We start from the raw sequence: 26,982 nt of genomic DNA, 5'->3' as shown, positions 1-26,982 counted from the left end.
ACGTTTTGTATTATCACGAAATACGGGAGAGAGTGTCACTGAAATGATATAGGATTTGGCCTGGGCATCATTTAAATAAAGGCGTTTTTCGTTGCGACGGAATCTTTTCACTAAATTCCAATTACCAACTTTTTCCTCCGAATGCGAAAATATTTTGTTGACACCGACCTATAGGGGGAAACGATCACCACGATAAAATAAAGGAAATCAGAGTTCATACGGAAAGATATAGGTGTTCGTTCTTTCCGCGCGCTGTACGAATTGGAACACCAGAGAATTGTGAAGGTGGTTCGATGAACCCTCTTCCAGGCACTTAAATGTGATTTGAAGAGTATCCATGTAGATGTAGAAGTAGATATAGATGTAGGATCTCAAAGGTCGAGCGCTGAAGCAGGTACGCTGTATGCCAAGCGGTTTCCGATTTTGTCGGTTTCTGTCGACTGAGGACTGGAGCAAGAATCTTTGAGCTAGGGTGCCTTAAAGTAAATGACAGAGTAATGACTGAAACTGTTAAAAGATCTCACATACCAGCACAGTTTCATCAGACTTTAATTATCTGTCAGGTAGTGCCTCAAATGAAAGCTTTGTCTATTACTTCAAAAAACGTGCATTTGATTTTCATGCAAAGTGTAGGAGAGATATTGATACAAGGATGCTGTTTAACGAAAGGTCTGCCCTCACTTCCATGACAAAGAGCTAATGAAGAGCACTGACACAACTTCCCATTTGGATATTTAGTAAATTCTTGCAATATATGGTTAAGAGATGTTTATCTAAACCTAGAAATAGCTACCTGTATATCTACATACATACTCTGCAACCCACCGTACGGTGCATGGCGGTGGGTACTGTGTACCACTACTATTCGTTTCCTTTTCCTGTCTATATGCCTCCGCATGAGCCCTTGTTTCTCGTATCTTCTCACGCGAAATGTATAGTGGCGGTAGTGGGATCGTTCTGCAGTCAGCTTCAAATGCCGTTTCTCTCCATTTTCTCAATAGTGTTCTTCCAAAAGAACGTCGCTTCCCTTCAAGGTTCATTTGAGTTCCATAACACTTGCGAATTTCTCAAACCTACTGGTAACAAATCTAGCAGTCCGCCTCTGAACTGCTTCGATGCCTTCCTTTACTCCGACCTAATACTGATCCTAAACACTTGAGCATTGCTCAAGAGTAGGCCGCACTAGCGCAATACATGCGGTCATCTTTACAGATGAACTACATTTTCCGAATATTCTCCCAATTAATCGAAGTTGACTATTCGCTTTCCCTATCACAGTACTCGCATGCTCGTCCCAGTTCATGTCGCTTTTCAACGTCACGCCCAGATATTTAAAAGACGTGACTGTGTTAAGCAGGACACTACTACTGCTGTATCGGAACATGATGGGTATGTTTTTCTTACTCATCCGCATTAACTTACATAGTTCTACATTATAGAGGAAGCTGCCTAAGTCATCCTGTACTCTCCTGCGGTCACTCATCTTTGACACCTCCCCGTACACCACAGCGTCATCAGCTAACGACCGCAGATTGCTGCCGACCCTGGCCACCAGACCATTTATGTATATAGAAAATAATAGCAGTCCTGAGGAGCTCTGAGGATATTAATATTTAAGACAATGCCGGCGACTGCACCATATTACGAACGTAGCTTCAGTAAATTAAAGATGACAAAAAATCACTTAAGGTTGAGTGTGGGCGAGATCAGACCGCCAAATTTAGCTAGCCTATCGATAGATCGCGATACAGCTGCTTAACTTGACTTCACTGCCATAATAAATGAGTTTGCATCGCTCAAACGAAGAAGATAAAAAACAATTATCATAAATACACAATGCTTTGAAGAGGATATTTCAGTCTCTTTTTTATTTCTAATTGCTGATTTGGGCGTTACTAAAAAGTTATGAGTAACAAATAAAAATCTTTATTGTTTATCGTAGTGAAACCAATGTACAGTAGCTGCCGTAAACAATAAGATACAAATTTAGTTTTAGTTTTTAGAAAGTTGATAGAACTTTTCATTTATTTTTATACAAGCTGTACACATGTTACTGGGCGTGATCTGATATTTGGTGATAAATAGGATTTTTTTCAGCCAAGATCGCCTGTTGAAATATTTTTATTTCCTCAATGATCGATTTCGAAAGAAACTAGCTCTCATCTTGAGACCTTCTGGAAGTAATGTAACTGTACGTGAATCGCACAAATAAATGGAGTATACTTTCGTTATGGCTGTGCGATTCACGAACAGAAACATTATTTTCAGAATACCCGAAGCTAGACTCTGTAGAAACCTTTCTTTGAGGAATTAAAATATTTCAACACGTGTTCCTGACTGCAAAAATTCTTATTTATTATACTTTATTTGCTACAATATTCATTTGATTTGTTGTGAGCAATATTTTATATCAGTGTTTTTCAAAGTTACCCTGTCTACCCGTTCCTTGACATGAACATAAACGATCATCCGCGACTACGACTCGACGTGGGGGAAAAATAAATTTACGTTCCGAAAAATAAAGAATAAGAGTAGTTATTTCTTTATTAACTGTTGAAATCAATCATTTATATAAACTTTTAATATTATTATAACTTATTCAGGGACGAAAATCAACGGCAAAAATGAGCTTGCTTGTTCATTATTAGTTCTTCAAATCTCGACATAAGATTGGAAATTGAGAGTACCGTCTCTTTCTCCATATTCATTCGCATTGGTGACTACCAGTGTTGAAAAATCTACCGCACATCAGTAGGACGGTGTTGCAAAAGATATCAAAACTCTTTCGGCCTTGTTACATACTTGCAGATATTCCTGCTTCATCAAGCTCCAAATCTCAAGCAGTGATGAGGACACGAATTTCGATTGCATTGTGGAGTTCGAAGAGATATTCATAAACTTCTCTTGTTTTCCCGTGATAAATTTTGGTGGAAGTTCTGTTCCGAAATTATCTTTGTTCCAGTTGTGTTGTTCAACTTCTTCCGGAAAGCACTTCATGAAGTAAAGTGGCGAATCTTAGGCACTTCTGCAAGGGGCGCAGGGACGGCTCGGTAAGACTCTGCGCGTGGTATGTACATCATACGAGAAAAGCAAAACACTCTGACATCACGAACAATGTAATAGTTCATATAGCTAAGACGACACGTGCTGACGGTTGAGTATTACTGAACCATCAGTTTAATAAGTCATGGTTGCAAAATCCTAACATCAGCTACCTGTAGAACGGCGGAAAGATTGATGTAGGTCCACCCGGGGAAAATCAATTTGAGTCCGGCAAAAAAGGACATGCGACGTAATAATGCCCTGGTGACTTATGTTAGACTGAGCGACGTGTGCAGTGGCTAGCACACTGGACTCGCATTCGGAAGGACGACGGTTCAATCCCGCGTCAGGCCATCCTGATTTAGGTTTTCCGTGATTTCTCTAAATCGCTCTAGGCAAATCCCGGGATGGTTCCTGTGAAAGGGCATGGCCGACTTCCTTCCCCGCACTTCCCTTATACGATGAGACCGATCATCTTGCTGTCTGGTCTACCCCTCCAAACAACCCAACAACCCAACTTATGTTAGAAGACAGGATGAAAAACGGAACGCCCACTTAATAGCATTTATAGATTTAGAAAGAGGTTTCGATATTGTTGACTGGAATACTCTCTTTGAAATTCTGAAGGGATACAACATAGGGAGCGAAAGGCACACTCCATCTTCTACTGGAAACAGTCTGCAGAAAAACGAGTCGAAGGACATAAAAAGGAAACAGTATTTGAAAATTGAGAGACTAGTTTGCAGCCTTTACATAGAGCAAGAAGCAAAAATAGCAACAAAAAAAAAGGCATCTGGAATTAACAGAAATACAGTCGTTAAGGTTTGATGATAGCCTACTGACACAGGCGGGAAACGGTTTGGGAGTTCAATTGAGTGGAATGGGTAGTCTCTTGAAAGAGATTATAAAATATCGATACAGAACCAAGGGCAACGATGCATGAATTAAACCAAAGTATTCCGAGGGCACTGAATTATGAAATAATACACTAAAAATAGTAAATGGGGTTTGCATTTTATGCAGAAACGTAAGACCTACTGACAACAGCCGAAGTAATGAGGTTATAAACTGCAGACTGGCACTAGCAAGAATTGCGTTCCTGAGAAAGGGAGAATTGTGAACATGGACTATAAAATCTTTTCTGAAAGTACAGGTCTGGCTTATATGGAATTGAGACGTGGACGACAAACTGAACAGATAAGAGAGGACTAGAAACTATGGAAACGTGGTGTTGCAGAAGATGCAAACCCGGCTAAACGAAGGTATAGGTTGATACCTGAGGCATCAGGAAATAGTCGAACTGGTTGTGGGGGGGGAAGTGAGTGGAAGGAAGGTAGAATTGTAAAAGGAGAACAAGGCCTGATTACAAGTACCTTGATCTTGACGCAGAGCAGGTCGCTTATTTATAAAACAAAAAAGAGATTTAGACAGTGTCAAAATTAGTGTTTCTTGATGAGTTGCTGAAATGCGAAAGACTTTAGATCTAAAATTAATAACTGCAATAGCCATGTTCAAGTGGATGTAAGTTCCAGTACGAGGAGTAAAGTCTTGACTATCAAACCGAAAAAATACAGTTATGTAAGCGGTATTTTGTTTGTTTGTGGGTACATGTCTTGCATCAAATCAGTTTTCGGACTGAAGACGAAACGGCAACTAACTTGAAACATGAGACCGTCGCGAAGGACAGAAACGCCAATGAGACATAATTTTGCATCAATCTCTCAAATATGTCGACTGCGGGGCTGTTCTTCTAGGGGAGTCAGTTTCCTGAAACTCGTTACAGCCGAAGTTACAGCGTTCTGCGAAAAGCACATGTTGCCCTGTGCGTCTTCATTTCGTCGCCGTGTCGGCTGGCTGGTACGAGCCACAGTGGAGACGCGCGGGCGTTCGCGGAACGCCTTACATATACATCGTGCCTTGAGGAGTATTCAGGCACCGCACTCCGCTTTTACAATGCGCCGTAAATAATGCGTTTCGGCGCCATTGTTGTTCGCCGCCGTCAAGTTGCAAGTTGCGCCGTCGCTCTTATTTATCACGTGTCGCACGGCTCGCATGCAAGGGACATTGTCACCGCGCAGCTAAAGGTTAATGCTATTCACGGCAGCGCGACGAACAAAGGACAACGGTATACCACGGAGTACCGCCGCCGTTTCCTGATATTCGGCGCCGGGCGGGGTCACCGCCTCGCAGAGCTGGCTTAGTCAGTGTTTCCCTGACCCTACCTCTGCAGGCAATTTTATACTGTCTGAACTTCTTACGTACTTGTCTCTACAGAGAATGACTGAGTACACCACCTCCTATCCACTGTCAAGAATAGAACATGTCATGGAAGCGTTAGCACATACACTACTGGCCATTAAAAATGCTACACCAAGAAAAAATGCAGATGATAAACGGGTATTCATTGGACAAATATATTACACTAGAACTGACATGTGAACACCACCTCTGGCCGTAATAACGGCCTTGATACGCCTGGGCATTGAGTCAAACAGAGCTTGGATGGCGTGTACAGGTACAGCTGCCCATGCATCTTCAACACGATACCACAGTTCATCACGAGTAGTGACTGGCGTATTGTGACGAGCCAGTTGCTCGGCCACCATTGACCAGACGTTTTCAATTGGTGAGAAATCTATAAAATGTGCTGGCGAGGGCAGCAGTCGAACATTTTCTGTATCCAGAAAGGCCCGTACACGACCTGCAACATGTGGCCGTGCATTATCCTGCTGAAATGTAGGGTTTCGCAGGGATCGAATGAAGGGTAGAGTCAAGGGATCGTAACACATCTGAAATGTAACGTCCACTGTTCAAAGTGCCGTCAACGCGAACAAGAGGTGACCGAGACGTGTAACCAATGGCACCCCATACCATCACGCAGGGTGATACGCCGGTATGGCGATGACGAATACACGCTTCCAACGTGCATTCACAGCGATGTCGCAAAACACGGTTGCAACCATCATGATGCTGTAAACGGAACCTGGAATCATCCGAAAAAATGACATTTTACCATTCGTACACCCAGGTTCGTCGTTGAGTACACCATCGCAGGCGCTCCTATCTATGATGCAGCGTCAAGGGTAACCGCAGCCATGGTCTCCGAGCTGATAGTCCGCTCTTTTGCACACGTCGTCGAAATGTTCGTGCAGATGTTTGTTGCCTTGCAAACGCCCCCATCTGTCGAGACGTGGCTGCACGATCCGTTACAGCCATGTGGATAAGATGCCTGTCACTGCTAGTGATACGAGGCCGTTGGGATCCAGCACGGCGTTCCATATTACCCTCCTGAACCCACCGATTCCATATTCTGCTAACACTCATTGGATCTTGACCAACGCGAGCAGCAATGTCGCGATACGATGAACCGCAATCGCGATAGTCTACAATCCGACCTTAATCAAAGTCGGTAACGTGATGGTACGCATTTCTCCTCCTTACACGAGGCATCACAACAACGTTTCACCAGGCAACGCCGGTCAACTGTTGTTTGTGTATGAGAAATCGGTTGGAAACTTTCCTCATGTCAGCACGTTGTAGGTGCCGCCATCGGTGCCAACCTTGTGTGAATGCTCTGAAAAGCTAATCATTTGCATATCACAGCATGTTCTTCCTGTGAGTTAAATTTCACGTCTGTAGCACGTCATCATCGTGGTGTAGCAATTTTAATGGCCAGCAGAGTATTACATGCGTACATACTCCGCAATCTACTGTATGGAGCAGGACAGATTGTATATAGTAGTCTTAACCAATCTTTGCCTTGCTTCCTTCGATCATAGAGAATGTGGGAAAATAATGAAATGATCGTATAGCATTGATAGCTGGGAGTCCCCTCCTGGGGAAGTTTAGCTTCGCAACAACTTCCATTTATCTTCCCTGAAAAACTCTTTACGCTGTCTTACGGTCTTTACTTGGGGCGTCCAACCATTTTGCTAACCTGCGCGACAATGGATGAAGACTGAGTATTTACGGGTTGGTGGTAGGTATATAGTTAACAAATTTAAATAATTTGCTTTTTATTAATTTATCACTTCTTATTCTCAAAAACCAAGACGGAAATACTTTGAAATTTTATGTACGAGATTTCATTAGGAAAGAACTACCTCTACTGTGGGTGGGGTGCGAGGAGAATGAGCACTACAATCGCTACGGGAAGACAAATATCAAGGGAAACAGCTTTCGCTATTACGAGCAGTGCTAACAGTTTCCCATTTGTCCTGATCATGTGCTATGGTAGAAAAAATTGAACACGGAAGTGCATTATACAGACGTTCATGATCAAATGTGGTTCTTACCTGTAGCAATGGACATGATATCAAATTAAACCCGTTATTATAGAATTACGGTACTGTTAGACAGGACTCTCTGGCAGTAATTGCAGTTCAGATGAAGGTTTCTAGCTTCTACCGACTTGTAGTGATCAGAAGTACAGCGAAAGCGGTTCTTTAGCATAACTGTACAGAAATAACAGAGAATTTCCTTCTATTCCCATCAATTAATTTCATTAGACGTCTCTAAATCTCTAGTAGCTCAGTTTCACCGAAGTAGCCTAACAGACCAGGGTGCGTGACGATTTGGCCAGTTAAAAGAACGAGACTCTGGGGATTCCAGCATAGCACTTAAGTCAGTGTTAAGAACAGGACGAACCAATGAGAAAGTAGCATCATTTTGCGGGACTTTCAAATCGAAAATATTCAGTTTAACATAGCTCCACGTGAATGGACTTTTTTACCGATCATGTGATACGCTGTAGATGCTCACTTTTGGGCCGGACTGATATTTGCATGCAGCCCTCAGGTTGGACAACCCGGTCTATACTGAACTAAAGGGATCGTAACAACAAGTCTCTGAATTTTTTTGACGTATCTTGTGAGATTAGAATGAATCTTTTTTTGTTTCTCAGTGGTTTGACGCGACACACGCGTCTTTGTTTCCAGTTCTAACCATATTATTTCGGAATAGAGCTTACGTTAGGTGTCCTTGATCATTTGTTGGCTATGTTTTTAATAACTGTCTTCCTCGAGGCTCCTCGGGTTCCTCTAGTACGATGGAAATTATTCCTTATATCAAAACACATTCGACCATCCTGACCCCTCTTTCCCCCCCTCCCCCCTCAATACCTTCATGAACCAAAACATTATGTCCGCTTGATAATGGGTGGTAATACCCAGGGGAATGTGGCGTCAGATGTCTATGCCCATTCCCGTAAATGACGTGCTGGTGGTTGTGGGCGCATAGCTGGCGAACGATAGTGTTCCATATGTGTTCCGATGGATTCGGTGGCCAGCACATCAACATGACTTTACTAGCACGCTTCTCAAACCACCGTTGCACGATTCTGACATTTTGGCATGGACAGTTATCCTGCTGGAATATTCCTTCGCTGTCAAGGAAGACATCAAACGTGAAGAACAGCAGGTGGTTCGCAATAACGTTCGCATGATCCACAAGTCACATGGAATCCCAAGAGAATATCCCTCATAAACATAAAACTTCCCCAACCGGTCGGCGTGCACGTCGTGAGGTGTGTGTTTTGAACAGCCGATTAGGGCGTATCAGGACACACTCATCGATCTAATGTAGCAGGAACGTGATTCATCCGATTGGGCGACATGTTTCCAGTGACCCGTGATCCACCCTCGATGACCCCGTATCCAAAGAAGTCGCATTTCACGATGTCTTTGGGTCAACATAGTAAAATGTGTCTGCTGCTGCGAAGCCCCATGATCAATAACGAACACTGAATGGTGTGATCGGGAATACTTGTACCTGTACAAGCACTGGACTCTGTCGTCAGATCTTTCACAAGTACCTAATACACAGAGATCGCTGTGTACCACACAAGAAAGATTTTACAAATACGCTTAAAAAGAAATGCACAGTACACTAAAATGTGCTTTAAGCGTAACTAATGCAGTAATGATTCCCATTTGCTTGTACAGCGTTACGAGCAGCACGCTAGCTTGCGAGAGAAGGACGTGGGTCAGACCCCATTTGAATTCGCGCTTTGGGTTGGTGCACCGGTCAACATGCGTGTGGATTTTAGGAGACTTCCTTGTAAACGCTAAACTGGTTATCAAATTCCGCCTCAAAGAATAAACTATACAAATAGTTAAATGGGACATCACAGAGACGAAAGTTTACACAATTCGTAGACAGATGGCACTTACGACACTCTTCCTTCAGGTTACAATATTAATTATGACGTCAGGAGCTACAATTTAAGTGATCGATTATCGATTATTGACGCAAAGTCGATCACATACCATCCAACAGGCTCTTTGATTGTAACCTAACGTGATATTACACATTTTCCATTTTTATTGTACTCGTGACACGTCTTTAAAAGCAACGTAACATTGCTGATGATTGAATCCGTAGGTACCAGACAAACCTTCTGAAACTATGTTTACACATTCCTGTAAGAAATCCGCCGGCCGCTGTGACCGAGCGGTTCCAGGTGCTTCAGTCCGGAACCGTCCTGCTGCTACGGTCGCAGGTTCGAATCCTGCCTCGGGCATGGATGTGTGTGATGTCCTTAGGTTAGTTGGGTTTAAGTAGTTCTAAGTCTAGGGGACTGATGACCTCAGATGTTAAGTACCACAGTGCTTAGAGCCATTTGAGCCATTTTTGTAAGAAATGCATATTCCGGATATTGAAACTAGATAAATCCATTACCCTATATTTTACTGTAACATCTAAACATTACGGTAAGATAACAGGCTGAGTGCAGGGGCTACATTTTGGCTAATTACAAAACTGTATCATGTGTGGAATCTGCTATGCAATACGAAATTCCGATTAAAAGATGTTTTCAGACATATAGCTCAACTAATGTTAGATGAGAATATATAGTTTTTCGCACCTATAACTGGATTCCAAGCACATCAGGTGTATTTATGTTAACAAAACATTAATTTCAATATTGAATTTTCCATACCTTTGGAAATAGGGTTGTCACGCAAAATCTACGACCAGTTTTGCAATCAGCAAACAGTTTCTTTTAGATGAGACACTTTGCATAACATTTTACGATCTCTTTAAATTACTTCAAATTTGATCTACATTTATTTTGATAAGATAGTAGAACGAGACATGAAAGGAAAAAGTAATTCAATTGTTGTTGCTGTCACATTTGTATACTTCCGACTGATTTGCTATATAAGTGACGGTCCTCGGTTCCGGGTTCGAACCTAGCCCCAGCAGTGATCAACGGCATGAGAATCAGAAGGCAATGGAAACCACTGCATTAAAGAAATATAGCGTATATCCACAGGACATGTGGCCTGTAACTGAAAAAGAGTCATGATGATCTCTCCATTGGCAAAAGATTCCGGAATAGTTCCTCATTATTCGGATCACTGGAAAGGGACTGCCAAGTGGGAGGTGATCACAAGAAACATATTGAACAACCAACTAAAGGATAAAGTTCTAGGAGTCCGGGCATGGAATGCCAGAAGTTTGAACGTTGTAGAGCAGCTAGGAAATCTGAAAACGGAAATGCTAAGTCTCAATCTAGATACAGTGGGGGTTGGTCAAGTGAAATTGGAAAGAAGACAAAGACTTCTGGTCAGGTGAGTATAGGGTAATATCAACAGCAGCGGACAGTGATACTATGGAAGTAGGATTTGTTGTGAATAGGAAGGTAGGGCAGAAAGTGAGTTACTGTGAACGGCTCAATGAAAGAGTGTTCTCATCAGAATCGACAGCAAACAAACACCAACAACGACAGTTCAGGTAGATATGCCGAAGTTACAAGATGTGGAGATACAGAAAGTATATGAGGATACTGAATGGGCAATTCAATACGTAAAGGGAAGTGAAAATATGATAGTCATGGGGGATTGGAATGCGAAACTTACTTGAGAATATGGGCTTGGTAGCTAGAACGGTAATGCCGTGTGGCTAGGACCTCCCTTCGGGTAGAACGTTCGCCTTGTCCAAGTCTCTCGAGTTGACGCCACTTCGGCCACTTGCGTGTCGATGGGGATGAAATAATGATGATAAGGACAACACAATACCCAGTCACTGAGCAGAGAAAATCTCTGACCCAGCCGGGAATCGAACCCGAACCGTTAGGCATGACATTCCGTCGCACTGACCACTTTTTTTATCGTTGTCACACGTCATCCGTTCAGGGTCTTTTGTTGATCCTTCCAGTCAGTTTTTTTTTTTATTACAGAGGCCAACCAGCGCTCTGACCGAACACGCTGAGCTACCGTGGCGGCTCCACTCAGCTACCAGGGGCGGACGGTAGCTGGAATGAGAGGAGAAATATTAACTGAGTTCTGTAATAAATTTCAGGTGGTGATAGCGAATACTCTGTTCAAGAATCGCAACAGGAGGAGGTATATGTGGAAAGTTCGGAAGCTAAGGGAAGATTTCAGTTAGATTTCATGACGGTCAGACGGATTCCGAAATCAAATACTGAATTTTAAAGCATACGCAGAAACAGACATAGCCTGGCATCACGATTTAGTAGTGATGAAGAGTAAGCTGGAGTTTAATAAACTTGTCAGCAAAAATCAATAAACAAGGTAATGGGATAAGGAAGTACTAAATGGTTCAAATGGCTCTGAGCACTATGGGACTCAACTGCTGAGGTCATAAGTCCCCTAGAACTTAGAACTACTTAAACCTTACTAACCTAAGGACAACACACACATCCATGCCCGAGGCAGGATTCGAACCTGCGACCGTAGCGGTCGCGCGGTTCCAGACTGGAGCGCCAGAACCGCTCGGCCACCATCGGCCGGCTAAGGAAGTACTAAGGAATGACGAGATACGCTTGAAGTTCTCTAAGGTTATAGATACTGCGATAATGAGTAGCTCAGTAGGCAGTAGCGTTGAAGAGGAGTGGACATCTCCAATAAGGGCAATCACAGAAGCTGAGAAGAAAAACCTAGGTACAAAGAAGTATCTGCGAAGAAACCATGGGTAACAGAAGAAATACTTCACTCGCTCGATGAAAGAAAGAAGTATAAAAATGTTGGCGGAGATTGAGGAACACAGGAGTACAAGTCACTTAGGAATGAAATAAATAGTAAGTGTACGGACGCTAAGACGAAGTAGCTGCACGAAAAATGTGAGCAGATCGAAAAAGCGATTCTCGGATGGACTGACTCTGCATATAGAAAGTCAAAACAACCTTCGCACAAACTAAGAGCAAGGGTGGTAACATTAAGAGTGCACTGGTACGTGGAGAGGAGAGAGAGGATAAGTGGAAAGAGTATATTTAATGCTTCTGTGAGGAAGAAGACCTATGTGATAACGTGGTCGAAGAAGAAATGGGAGTCGATAGTAAAGAGATATGTTCTCCATTATTAGAATCAAAATTTAAGAGAACTTTGAAATGCTTAAAATCACGAAAAAACTTGAAGTAAATCGGTCAAGAACTATTCGATATTTTTACCAATAACCTTTCCCTTAAAATAGTGTATATAACTTATATATTTATATACCATGTATATTAAAGACATGTGTAGCTCATGTCCGCCCGAACGTTTGTTAGAATATCGTGTAAACGTCTGAATTAAATCGGACAAGAACTTTTTGAAATTTTTTAAAACAATATTAAACGACGACTTGTTTATGTATCAGTAAAGATTAAAATAGACTTTGCCCCCAGGCAGCTTACTTCCCACTGTGATGTACATATTTTTACTTTGTTTTTGTGATCTCATGTTCCCGTAACTGATGGGGAGAGAGAGGTCTACAAACAGATTTTTGAGAGATGCCAACGGCAGTTCAGGATGAGATGATAATGAGGGAAGTCGTCTGACCTACAATTCGTGTACATTTTGTGATTAGCTGCCAAAATTAAGTTAGCAACAGTGAAACAACGTGGTCGATGTTTCCTATTGTGGATCTTTTGAAGTGATTTCTGTGAATAAATGTTTCTATTTACTTATTAAAACGTGGAACATAACACCTTTAGTGCAAGTGAACCCAGGAACCAATCTCCTGGAAAGACCTGCAGCCAATACAACTCACTATGAGGATTTCTGTCGTCATTTAATTTATGAGGGCTCAGATTTCAATTGGCTTTAGACATCTAGTGACAGGTAACGTCACAAAAGAGCGTCCAGCCACGAAGTTAAAATAATGAAGTAAAATTTGCTAAATCCCGAAAAGAAGACCGTTCCATATTGCGTAAATGCTACGGTAAATACGATCGCAATAAAAATTTCCTTCGTCTTCAAATGCAAACGGCGAATGGTTTCTATATATTACAAACAATAAAGAAGTTGAGATTACTATTTCCGAACACATTTACAGAATGAATAACCGCAGTCTCACCAAGTAAGATCTTCAGACGCATTAGGGGAATGTAATTAATAACTTCCTGCTTCATCAGGTTAGGAAAGATTTGGAAAGGAAAAAAAAATGAAAAGTATTGGAAAAAGAGTTTTAGGGGAAAAATGTTAACATTGGAAGGATTCCAAGACAGAAGAGAAAATAAAACTGCCACAAAGTGTTCTGAAGACATGAAAAAGGAACATACAGAAATAAGGAAGGAATTCTGGAAGAAGACGCAAGAACAGCAAAGGATTATGGACTGAAATTGGATCGTGGTCCCTAGAAGACCTTCACGCAAGAAGAAGAACGATAATTTCTATAACTTCTTGTATCTACATAAAGTTGGCGAAATAACGATTAAATTGTATGCCACTGCTATCGTATCAATACGTATCAGGAATTATCCTCCACAGTGTGTGTATGTATGCCCGTTTCGACGTATTAATTACGCTCAAAAAACTTTGAAGACTTGTCATTTTGAGAAAATTCTGTTTGGTATTCTCTGTATGAAGGGAACTAGACAAACTGTAAATTTGTTGATGAGTTACAGTCCATTTCTGAAGTTGTTACTGTTGTTATTAGCAATCATTTGTGTGTATATCCTCTGTAACGGGAGGATGTATAATTCTGGATCATATTTCTTAGAACGCGGAAACCAAATGATTTGTTTTGTTGAACCTACGTTCTAGTCGTGGCTCTATCTATCAAAATTTAGTTAATGGGCAGCCTAAATACTTTTAATCTGTAAGCTCTTCCAGCTGTGGCCAGCCGTCGCAACGCTGACTTCAGCGGCGATGACAAAAAGTGTAGAACAGTGGGGCTTAAGTGTGAGTAATGTGACTCTCTGGACTTGGCGACGGGTTCACAGGGGACACTCATCACGGAAATGTCAGCCCACGCCAACGATAGGCACACTCTCCTGCCCGACTAACGAGCGTTTAAGCTAATTTTATGCAGTAGTCTCCTGACATTTGCTAAAAGGGTTCACAAAAAAAACTATTGCCTCAAGAGATTAGTCTTCCTGCTCGCTTCTAACATCGTCATTTTACTCTGTGTATATTCTCAAAGGATTAGTTGTTTGAATCTCAACTTTTCTGTACATAGCGTAACAACCAATGTAGTGTTTTCACACGACAATGTATATAAAGTCGGAATCGAGTATGCTACGTTCTCTAAAACTGGAACTGTAGTGGTACCGCCGGCCGAAGTGGCCGTGCGGTTAAAGGCGCTGCAGTCTGGAACCGCAAGACCGCTACGGTCGCAGGTTCGAATCCTGCCTCGGGCATGGATGTTTGTGATGTCCTTAGGTTAGTTAGGTTTAACTAGTTCTAAGTTCTAGGGGACTAATGACCTCAGCAGTTGAGTCCCATAGTGCTCAGAGCCATTTAGATTTGTAGTGGTACCATATCCAAATTTGTTCGCCATAGCACTTCCTCTGCGTATTTTAGATGCGCTTGTGATATCTGCACAGTTAATAAAGGAAGCGAATGAGACAGGTTGTTGTAATCTACATCTACAAGTACATACATACATACTCCGTCAGCCACCGTATGGTGCGAGGCGAAGGATACTCTTTACCACAACTGGTCGTTTCGTATCCTGTTCCACTTGCAGAGAGAGCGAGGGAAAAACCACTTCCTGTATGCCTCCGTATGAGCCCTAATTTCTCGCACGTGTGTGACCCCTACGCGAAACGCATGTGGGAAGGGAGGGGGGGGGGGGGGGGGGGGGGGGGGGAGGGCAGTAGGATCGTTCTGCAGTCAGCTTCAAATGCCGGTTCTCTAAACTTTCGCAATAGTGTTCCTCGAAATAAATGTTTCTCCCCTCCAGTGATTCCAACTTGAGCGCCCGACGCATATCCGTAACACCTGCACGCTGATCGAACCTACCGGTAAATCAGTCCGCCGATCTGGTGGGAATCTCAACCACTACACCTACATGCGATCTCCTTTACAGGGCAACCACACTTTCCGAAAGTTCTCCCAATAAACCAGAGTAGACCATTCGCCTTCCCTACCACAATCCTCATACGCTCGCCGACCGGGGTGGCCGAGCGGTTCTAGGCGCTACAGTCTGGAACCGCGCGACCGCTATGGTCACAGGTTCGAATCCTGCCTCGGGCATGGATGTGTGTGATGTCCTTAGGTTAGTTAGGTTTAAGTAGTTGTAAGTTCTAGGGGACTGTTGACCTCAGAAGTTAAGTCCCATGGTGCTCAGAGCCATTTGAACCTCATACGCTCGTTCCATTTCTTATCGTTTCGCTACGTTACGCCCAGAAATTTAAGTGTCGTGATTGTGTCAAGTTGGACAGTACTAATGCTCTATCCCAACATTACGGGTGTGTTTCTCCTACGCATTCGCATTAACTTACATTTTTCTACATTAATAGCCAGCTGCCATTCATCACACCAACTAGAAATTTTATCTAGGTCATCTTGTATCAACCTACAGTCACTTATCTTCGACACCTTGACACCTTCCTGTACACCACAGCATCATCAGCGACCAACCGCAGATTGCTGCCCACCCTGTGTGCCAGATCATTTATGTGTATGGAAAATAACAACGGTTCTACCACACTTCCCTGGAGCACTCCTGATTGTTATCACTGCCTCTTATGAACACTCAGCGTCGAGGAAAACAAACTGGGTTCTCTTACTTAAGAAATCTTCCAGCCAGTCACATGCCTGGGAGCTTATTCCGTGCGCACGTAACTTCGTTAAGTCTGCAGTTGGGTACTGTGTCGAATGCTTTTCGGAAATCTAGAGATATGGAATCTGCCTGTTGCCCTTCATCCATAGATCGCAGTATACCATGTGAGAATAGAGAAATCCGAGTTCCCACGAGTGATGCTGTCTATAGCCGTGCTGATTCGTGGACATGAACTCTTCATTCTCTAAGACGTTTATTATATTCGAACTCAGACTGTGTTCTAGAATTCTGCAGCAAACCGATGTTAAGGAAATTTGTCTGTAATTTTGCGATCCGTTCATTTACCATTCTTATATACAGGAGTCATCTGTGCTTTTTCCCCGTCGCTTAGCGCTTTGCGCTAGTCGAGGGATTCACGATGCAAACTAAGTAATGGGCCAATGACTTAGAGTACTCTTTGTAAAACCGAATGGGGATTTGTCCTGGCGACTTTTTTTTTTCAACTCTTTCAGTTAGAATGACGGTGAGTGGGATAGTGGTGCTTGATTTGTAGGGTTCAGAGTTAAGTTGAATCTTTTCGTTATTTTTCAAGAGAACATACAATATATCGTAAAAATGCGTTACTTTCATGTAAAATGTTGAACCATGCCCACAGCTGAATTTCCATCAACCATGTGGCATTAGAGTTTTTTCCTGGAGAAGTGCAGTCAAATTTTGTCAGAGTTGTTCAAAATGAAGTCCACAGTTTTAATAATCTATAAAATGAGAGAAAAGAAAGACAATGTCAATAGCATCTCGTACTATTAAGCATTATTTTAAGAGACAATGTACGAACTGTGCGCAGATAATTCTGTTTTCAAAATCTGCACTAGAAGAGATCGAAACATTAAAATGGTCCTAAATCTATTAAAATGAGCTCAAGCCCCTGACCTGAAAATGGAAACCATAGATTTGACGATCCTAGAGTTTAGCCATTCACTCTTCTTTAACAGTGTTGACTTCAATGTAATCGAATAAGCAGGTAAAAACGAACAATATATTTACGTGCCAGGGGACTGGATAAAAATGATAAAAAGGGCATTGTGGATTAAGCTTAAGTTTACTGCGTTTATTATGCAAAAATGTATTTCTAAGCATCAGAGCTTTTGGAAACTCCATAACTAACAGGAACATGGACACACAACGTGGATAAGCATGGAATTGAAAAAGTATCATAATGATCTTTCCACTGGCAAAAGTTTTCGGGATAGTCCTCCATTCGGATCCCCGGGAAGGGATTGCCAAGGGACGAGGCGACCATGAGAAAAAGACTGAATAACCAACCAAAGGACAATTTTCTATAAGTCGGGGCGTGAAATGTCTGAAGCTTGATGAACATGGTAGGGAAGCTAGAAAATTAGAAAAGGAAAATCCAAAGGCTCAGTCTAGATACAGTAGAGCTCAGTGAAATGAAATGGGAAACAGAAGAGGATTTCTGGTCAGATAAGTACTGGGTAATATCAACAGCAGCAGAAAATGTTATAACTGGAGTAGAATTCATTATGAATAGGAAGGTAGGGCAGAGAGTGCGTTACTGTGAACAGTTCAGTGATAGGATTCTTCGTATCAGAATCGACACTAAACCAGCACCGAAAGCGACAGTTCAGGTATACATGGCGACGTAGCAAGCAGACGATGTACGTAAAGGGGGATGAAAATCTATCAATGCTGAGGGACTGGAATGCAGTCTTAGGATAAGGAGTAGAAGAAATGGTTACAGGAGAATATGGGCTTGGGACAAGGAATGAGAGAGGGGAAAGACTAATTGAGTCCTGTAATAAATTTCAGCTAGTAACAGCGAATACTCAGTTCAAGAATCCTAACAGGAGGAGGTATTCTTGGAAAAGGACGGGTGATAAAGGACTATTTCAGTTAGATAACATCATCGTCAGAGATTCCGAAATCAGATTTTGGATTGACGAGATACACTTGAAGTTCTCTAAGGCTATAGATACAACAATAAGGAATATCTCAGTAGGCAATACAACTGAAGAGAAATGGACAGCTCTAAAAAGGGCAATCACAGAAGCTGAAAAGAAAAACCTAGGTACAAACGAGGTAACTGTGAAGAAACCACGGGTAACAGAAGAAATACTCCAGTTGATCGATGAGAGAAGGAAGTACAAAAATGGTCAGCGGAATTAACGAATACAAAAATACAAGTCGCTGAGGAACGAAATAAACAGGAAGGGCAGGGAAACTAAGACGAAATGGCTGCGTGAAAAATGTGAAGAAATCGAAAAACAAATAATTGTTGGAGGGACTGACTCAGCATATAGCAAAGTCAAAGCAACATTCGGTGAAATTAAAAGCAAGGGTGGTAATATTAAGAGTGCAACTGCAATTCCACTGCTAATGCAGAGGAGACAGCGTATAGGTGGAAAGAAGACACTGAAGGCCTCTATGAGGGGGAACATACGTCTGATGTGATAGAAGGAGACACAGAAGTCGATTTTGAAGAGACTGGGGATCCAGTATTAGAATCAGAATTTAAAAGAGTTTTGGAGACTTATTATCAAATAAGGCAGAAATAATAGATAACATTCCATCAGAATTTCTAAAACCATTGAGGGAAGTGGCAACAAAACCACTATTCACGTTGGTGTGTAGAATGTATGAGTCTGGCGACATACCATCTGACTTTCGGAAAAACATCATCCACACAGTTCCGACGACTGCAAGAGATGACAATTGCGAGAATTATTTCACAAACAGCTTAACAACTCATGTATACATGTTGCTGACAAGAATAATATACAGAAGAATGGAGAAGAGAATTGAGGATTAGTTAGATGACGATCAGTTTGGTTTTAGGAAAGGTAAAGGCACCAGAGAGGGAACTCTGACGTTGTGGTTGATAATGGAAGCACGTTCATAGGATTTGTCGACCCGGAAAACAACCTTCCACGATGTAAAATGGTACAAAGTGTTCGAAATTCCGAGAACAATGAGGATAAGCTATAGGGAAAGACGTGTAATATACAGGGTGCCCATAAAGTAAGTATCCATTTTGCGGAAAACGAAAATGTGAATTATTTCTGTTACAGTTACCGTGAAGAGACATCGCAATGTTAACAATTGCCGAACATCGTTTACGTGGCGAAACCTATGCTGAGGTCCAGAGACTGTTTGAGAGAAAGTATCGGAAGGATGCCCCTACAACACTTGCCATTCGGAAGCTTGTCAACTAATTCCGGCGTACAGGATCTGTAGCTGCTGAGAGACACGCTGGGCGACCACCGGTCAGCCCACAATTTGTTCAACGTGTGAGGGAAGCTATCGAAAGAAGCCCAACGGCATCTACCGGCCGGCTGAGTCGTCACTTGTCCATACCGTTTTCGTGTTCCGTAATTTCCCATTTCCTTGTCTGAAAAACTGATCTAGCATCACTCCAAAATGAGTGAGTTGTTGAGCTCAAAAAGGAGATAAAATATTAGTATTATCCACTGCAGAGATTCGGAGCAAAGTTTTGCAGAAGGGAAAAGAAAAAGCATTGTGGTGCGACATTGTGAAGTGAAATACGCAGATATATTATGCTATGGTTATTTGTTTATTTTTTACTGCAAATAGGTCATCTGAAGACCACATTCCAATTTCAGTTCTTCATTGTTTTGTTCTTTTCTTTTCTTCCAGTACCCTTTCATCTGTTCACAATGTTTCTTCTTTCTGTCTCCAGGCCATTTTGAACCAGTCTTATTAGCTACCTTTCCTAGGAATCCTTCCATTTTCAATACTTTTTTTCCTAAATGCTTCTCTGTTGGTTATATCTTCTGTTTTTATATTGTTTCTTTCTAAATCCTTTTTTACTTGGTTGACCCAGCTTGTTGTGGACTTCTTACCCCACAAATATTTGGAAATCTTGTTAGTTAATCTACTGCCGTGGATTCGACATAAATGTCCTAAAAACACGGGTCTTCTTTTTCTCATTACGTTTAAAATAAAGAAAATATTTTGATATACTTCAGCACTACTTCTTCTGCTGTGCTTCGCGGTCCTAAGATTTACCTTATGACTCGCCTTTCTAGAACTTAGAAGTTATCTAAATTATAGATTAATGCTGACTATTCGGTTACATAAAGGCATTCTGGCTTCACTATTGTTTTTTAATGCCTTATTTTTGCAGTTTTGGATGGGCACTTTATATTATAGAGGTCTTTGGTGATACCATATGCTCTCCCCATTTTATGCAACTTTTCCTCTATTGCAGATTTTTCCAAAACATTTTTCTTCGATTATCGCACCTAGATACTTAAATTTCTTACCCTCTCTATTTGGCCAGTATCTGTTTTCAGAAATGTTTGAGGAACCTTAACGTTAGTTTCAAATTCCGTTTTTTCTGCAGAAATTCTTAAGGCAGTTCTGCTGACTATTTCTTCCACAAGATTTATTTGTTATAGCAGATGCCACGCTGTCGGAAGTATAGCAAAATCATCTGCAAATGCAAGACAGTAAAATTCGATCTTTTTGCTTCCTCTTCCTAACCTTGTAGGCGAGATGTAGAGTTCAATAAGCTTTTCGTTCCAAATTCTCACTGATTTCTCTAACACACTACTAAAAAGAATTGGGAATAGGCCGTCACATTGTCGTACACCTGCTTTTATTTTGAAAGACTGCGAAATTTCCCCCATAACCTTTAGTTTAAAGGTTGTATCTGCAAGTGTTTCAAGGATTATGTTTGCCAATTTAGACTTTATGCCAAATTCTCGAATTATTTTATCTATAATAGTTTCTCTGTCAACAGAATCAAAAGCCATCTTGAAATCGACAAACATAACTACAACGTCCCGTGAATTAAGTAATATGCGGCGAAGTACTGACTTGAAATTAAATATTGGTTCTGAGAATGACCTTTATTTTCTTAAACCATCTTGATATTCACCTAAATGACTGACTAGTTTTACTTCTATTCTACTTAATAAAATCTTGGAAAATACCTTATACGCTACTGGTAGTAAAGAGAATCCTCTGTAGTTATTTACATCCTGTTTATTACCATTTTCGTGGAGTGGAAGTATCAAGGCAACTTCCCATTCCTCAGGAATTTTTGTTCTGTTTTCCATATTCTTGTAAGAGCAAACTTAGCTCCGTTGCTACATTTGGCAAGGACCACTTCCAAATTTCAGCTGTAAAAGAATCTTCTCCACTAGCATTGTTATTTTTGAGGGTTTTAATTACTTCTTCAATTTCTTCTATAAGTGGTGGTAAATTTTGTTTCAACTTTTAACTAACATCTGAGAATTCCAATCATGACTTGGTTCAGAACACTTCAGAAGCTAATGAAAATATCTTGCTAGTATTTCAATCTTCAGTGTTGCTTAACCCAATTTTACCGTTTCTTGTTGTTTATGAAATAAACGTTTGGTGTTTAGTATCCCTTTAATTTGATCTTAGAAATTTGATAAAAGTCACAAGCATTATTTTTCACAAAATTTTTGCGTATTTCTAAAAGTTTCTCCTTTTCAAAGGCTCGTTTGGTATTTCTGGCTAACCTGGCAATTTCCTTTCTTTGTTGTTTAAATTTATCAAAGTCTTCAATTTTCTTTGAGCATTTCCATTTTCCCCATTTTTAGCCCTCTTTGCTATGGCTTCTTTGCATATATCATTCCACAATATTTTCTTTTTATTTTTTTATTGACCCTTCTGTTCTCTGTGCTGCATTATTATTTTGGACATTTCTTGCCAGTTGCCATGTTTAGCCACTTTAATTTCATCTTGAAAATTTTTAATTGATTCTTCTGCTGTAGCAAGTCTGTCTGTATTATATTTTATTAACCTTTGCGACTTTCTTTGTCCTTTATTAGGTAGGACTTTGACTTTAATTTTAGGGAGGTAACGATGAGAATCAAATTTGCCGTTCCTTACTACTTTCTTATTTATAATTTCCATTGTACTTTTTTTTAGGAATAGCCACATGAGCTAACTGAAATTCTCCTGACATTGGGTTGGGAAATGTCCACGTTTTAGCTTTTCTTGGGAGTTTCCTAAAGAAGGTTGAAATTAGTTTCAGGTGAGCTCTTTCACAAAAACTGATTAGCCTCACACCATTTGCATTGGTTCTTCTATGACCTGTGTAGTGTACTACTACATTTCTAACTTTCTTTTCTCTGTCTATTTGTGCATTGAAGTCTCCTAATAGTAATATGGTGCTCATATTTGTAATTTTAGATATTTCACTTTCTAAAAGATCCTAGAATTCCTCTGTTTTTTGTGGATTTTTCCTGTTGTCCTCATTCACTGTTACATGGCAATAAAAAGTCTATATATCTTTTTTTGCAGTTAAGTGACAGGAAATATATTCTCTCAGAGGTGGATTTAAATTCTGTTACATTTCCTATTATACATTTATGAACATAGAAGGCTGTAACCAATAATGGCATCTGGTTCACAACTTTCATTGCTGGTTTGCCTTTGAAGATTCTTTAGGCACAAGTATCTTACATTTTCATCTAGGGACCTTGTTTCTTGATCTACTAAAATTTGAATTTTGTTTTTCTCTAAAAGTATTTCTAGTTCTTTTTGCTTACCAGTCTTGATTAGAGAATTTACATTCAAAGTGCCTACAAAGCATTTCTTTTTGAATTTTATTTTAGGATTCCAAGGCTGCTCCAATTCAACCTTCTGACTGCAGTTGTTGGGACTCCACAGAACCCTTGGTCCCAATGCATTGTGTGATGCAATGGTGAATTTCTCTCTCGGCTTACTACCTGGGGAAGTGCATTCATTTTGCAGACTTTCTATACTGCAACTGACATTGTATTACACACAAAGTAACGAATTGAATTCCAAGATAAGATCGGATTGTTAGTCCAAAATTTGATTTTTTGTTTGTGGTTTACTCAGATAGGCTATTTCGTTCTTCCACCTTTGGAAGTAAATCAGACTTCCTCTTCCGCCTTAGACACCGTTGGCTGGGTTTCATCTGTAACCCTAGGCGGGAGCCCTCACAGGATACTACCATCTGGAGCCAGTTGGTCCTAGGCTTTTTAACAAGGTTGTTTTTCCTCCTCTTCCTCCCCCTCCTTCCGCCCTGTCACTTGGTAGACAGGTCCCCGGGCTTGAGACTGGTAATAGCGGGGTTCCTATGGTTATTATTATTTAATTATGTTACACGTTTTTACCATGTTCATACTCTGGGTTATCTAAGTTATCTTTACTGCGTAGAATGTATGGCTTAACAGGCTCTTTTAACTGTTTTTTTTTTAATATCCTCACACAATTTATTGCAAAATTTTATTCCTTGATGAAAATGATATTCTTTGTTTTATATATATTCATTCTTGGTAAATGTAAGTTCAGCCTCTATCTTGCCCGATGATCATGAGCAGAGCTGTCTGTGCAGTAGTTATCAAAACTATTTTTTATGTATGTAACCGATTGGCAATACTTGGTTGGGACAAGTCTCCAATGTTTTGAACAGATCATTACAATGTGCCGGATTACTGTTTTTTACTGATTATTATTCTCATGGCCCTTTTCGGTAGTTTGAAATCTGTTGGGTTTTTTTTTTCCTCCAGAAAGGGATTTCACGCCTAAAAAAGTGTTCACACCATTTCAGTTGAAAATTAGTATCAACTGCAGAACATTATGTTTATTACACAGTATAGTCGTACCATCTACATTTAATTACACAGTCATTTTTACGAGGTTTGCTTTCTTTTTTCTCAGTTTAACTTTATTGCATAATGATCAATTGTAAAGTTCATTCAGAGTTTTATTTGCTTTCCTTGCAAGAAAATTCTCTCGTTTTTCAGTGATTATAATATTGCTGTCTCCAGGAATGAGAATTTCTTCTCCGTTATTAATGCCATTCGAGAAGTCTGTGATGTATATTAGGGAAAGTACTGGTCCTATATATTTATATATTTTCGTTGTGAAATGTGTTTCACTAAAATTTAGCATTATTCAAGGTTAGTGTTATCTGCACTCTTTGTATCCTATCTGCCATTTATGATCGGAACGAGTCATTACCTCTTATTACTCATGGTTCAAGCTTGCGTAATAGAATCTTATAAAAAATAGTATAAGAAGCATAAAATATCTGATGATGCTCCTGTGACACACTCATCCTTGCCAAGAACACCAAATACCATATTCATAAGTTATGGTGTGGATGATTTTGTACTTTTTACATTGAGGAACCCAAACTGCAATTTATTAGAAGGTCGTATGTGTTGGAGTAATTCATCGATCTGACTTTCCTAAGTGATTCAATTATTTTCAGAGGTTATAACAGCAGAAAAATAGACCTGTTCTGTTGTTGGTCTTCTGCAATATATTTCTGTAACAGAAGTATGTTTTAAATACTCTGGATCGTTTCCTGATGGTAATGCCTTATGCGTTTGTTAAGGGAGCTTATATATACTGATTGCTTTGATTCAGCATAAAAATTGCTACATCATGTAAGCTTTCGTCTTTTTTTTTTTTTTTTTTTTTTTTTTTTTGAACAGTTTTACTGACTTCATGTTAAGTTAGTGCATACAGTGTATAATTATTTACAGATATTACATTGTTTGGGAATTGTTGTTGTAATTTCTCTGTTGTACTTTAAAACACCCATTCTCTAAGTTTTCTAGCTGGTGTGGATCATTTATTACTTTATACCCGAGGTTTGTTTTATTTGTTTCCTGTTTAATGTATCCCATACTGCTTTGTTGTCGTACTGTATGTTGTATATTATTCTGTCATCAAATGCTATTTGCGACAATGGACACCTTCCTATAAATCATTCTATATCTATGCTAGAAATGTAACAACTGTGCTCTCGGGGACACACTGTACCACTTTTTTTTTTTTACTACTCCTGTTATGACCCGTTTGTGGAAACGGTTCGAATGATATCTGTGAGGAGAGCGTAAATGGAGCAGTGAGGTCTGTCATTCCAGCATCTTTGTTTGCTCCACATCTCCACGAATATAGATGTTTTCTTAACACGTAAGCGTGCTGATGCAGTGAATACATATATCCAGCACGAATAGGAAGTAAGTAGAAGTAGACTGTGTATTACATCAGCTAATATTTCAAAGTCAACCTATGGCAAGGAAGGTCAAAGGGTCAGTAGATACATCTTCAGACAGGAGGAGCTAGAAATGGAGCTTACCTTTCTTTGTAGCAATTTGGCTACTATCCATTAAAATATGAAACTGCATGTGTAGTCACTAACTGGTTTGTAAATTTGATGTTCTTAGCACAATTTTCTTTGACCGTTCACGGCAAAACTGTGCCATCTCCAATAAATGGCCTGTTGAATTGTTACAAGGATTTTTCATTTTGACACAACTGAAACAAAACTAAACGGGATGCAGTGATAAAGGGCAAAGCAATGTCAGGAAAGGAAGCATAAAGCATTCCGTTGTGCAACGAGAATATCCGTTGGAAGGGTGACGGGGGAGGCGGTGAGGAGGTGGGAGGAGGGGGGGGGGAGAAGATGGCCTTCTTTGAGCACGATGCCTGACGTCGGGTTGAAGATCCAGTGTCGTGGAAAGTTCGACTGCGACTCTGTTAATACGTTCACGCTCACAAGGAACAAGGTACGCTTCGGCTTTTGAAGCCTTGCATAAACATCGCTTCGACAGTTTACAAGCAAGGCACATGAAAATGCTTTCTCTTCGGGATAACACTCCTCATAAAGCATTCTTGTTAGGTACCTCGGTTCATAACGTACTCTGTCAACATAAACTGTATTAGTTGTTGCTCCCAACTGCACGAACCCTTTCGCCAGTGCCTCTAGATTACTTATGTCTGTAATCGTAACTGCGGCATTTACCCGCATAGGACTGCTGCCAAAGAACTGACCTCCAGAACTGGGTAACGAATAGTTTTCCATTATCCTCAGCTTCCAGCTTAAAATTTGTTGGTTTAATTAATCATTCTGTTTTATGTGCATCTTCACAAGTAAACGGTTTGTGTAATGAGACAGTTTCTTATGATTCTTCTCCTTTCATTCTTCGCATCTTTCAACACTACCATAACTGCTCTGGCTCAGTCTGCTACTGCGTTACGCACAGTGAGGATTTCTGTATTTCTGCGTATTCAGAGCACCAAATATACTCAATAATTAGTGGTTCATCATTCAGCCTGTATATTCTAAGATTTTTACTTCTGCTACTCGCTTCACTTCAAAATTCGGTAGTCTGTCTTCGAAGAACGGCATCAGGGATGATGGTTTGCGGGGCGCTCAACTGCGTTGTCATCAGCCCCCGTACAAAGTCCCAGTTTTTAACAGTCCAATTTTTGACACTGTTCAATCTAGCCAACACAAATGATGATGATGATCATCATGAAATGGTGAGAACAATACAAGCATCCAGTCCCGGGCAGAGAAAATCTCCAGCATGGCCGGAATCGAACCCAAGACCCCGTGATCCAGAGCCAGTAACGCTAGCCACTGGACCGAGAGTCGGACGGCATCATGTAACTGGCAGAAGCGGCTCTAATGTGCATTTATTCTAACATTACACCAGCTTAAAGGCGTCACATTCGTTGGAACATCTAACTGAAATAGTTAAAAATACTATACTCTTAAATACTGTAGAATACATATTAATCGAATGAATACTGTAACGTATACACGACATTATGTTCTAGACAAAAATATTATCGATACTACGTATAATAAAGACTGTATCGTGTAAAAATGACGAGAACTATTTGATTATTTCTGTAATAATTTAATTTCTGTGTGAATTAAAACTCTTATCAGAGAACTACATTCATGGACAATGACAATTATAATCTTTTTTGTTATCTGTGATAATTGGGGTTCAGTTGTTCTTCCTGTGCTAACTGATAAACTGTTCGGACGTGAGACGTGTGAGGTCTGTAAAGAGATAACCTGTAATCATATATTGTTAATTATTATTTGAAAAATAGAATCGCTATTGTCTACATGTGGATTTGTATTTATTTCAATTGTAATCCAATTAATGTTTTTAAGTGTTAATTTTCAGCTCT

The sequence above is a fragment of the Schistocerca americana genome, chromosome 6 (assembly GCF_021461395.2).
Source record: "Schistocerca americana isolate TAMUIC-IGC-003095 chromosome 6, iqSchAmer2.1, whole genome shotgun sequence".
Lineage (NCBI taxonomy): Eukaryota > Metazoa > Arthropoda > Insecta > Orthoptera > Acrididae > Schistocerca > Schistocerca americana.
This window is presented reverse-complemented; position numbering follows the sequence as displayed.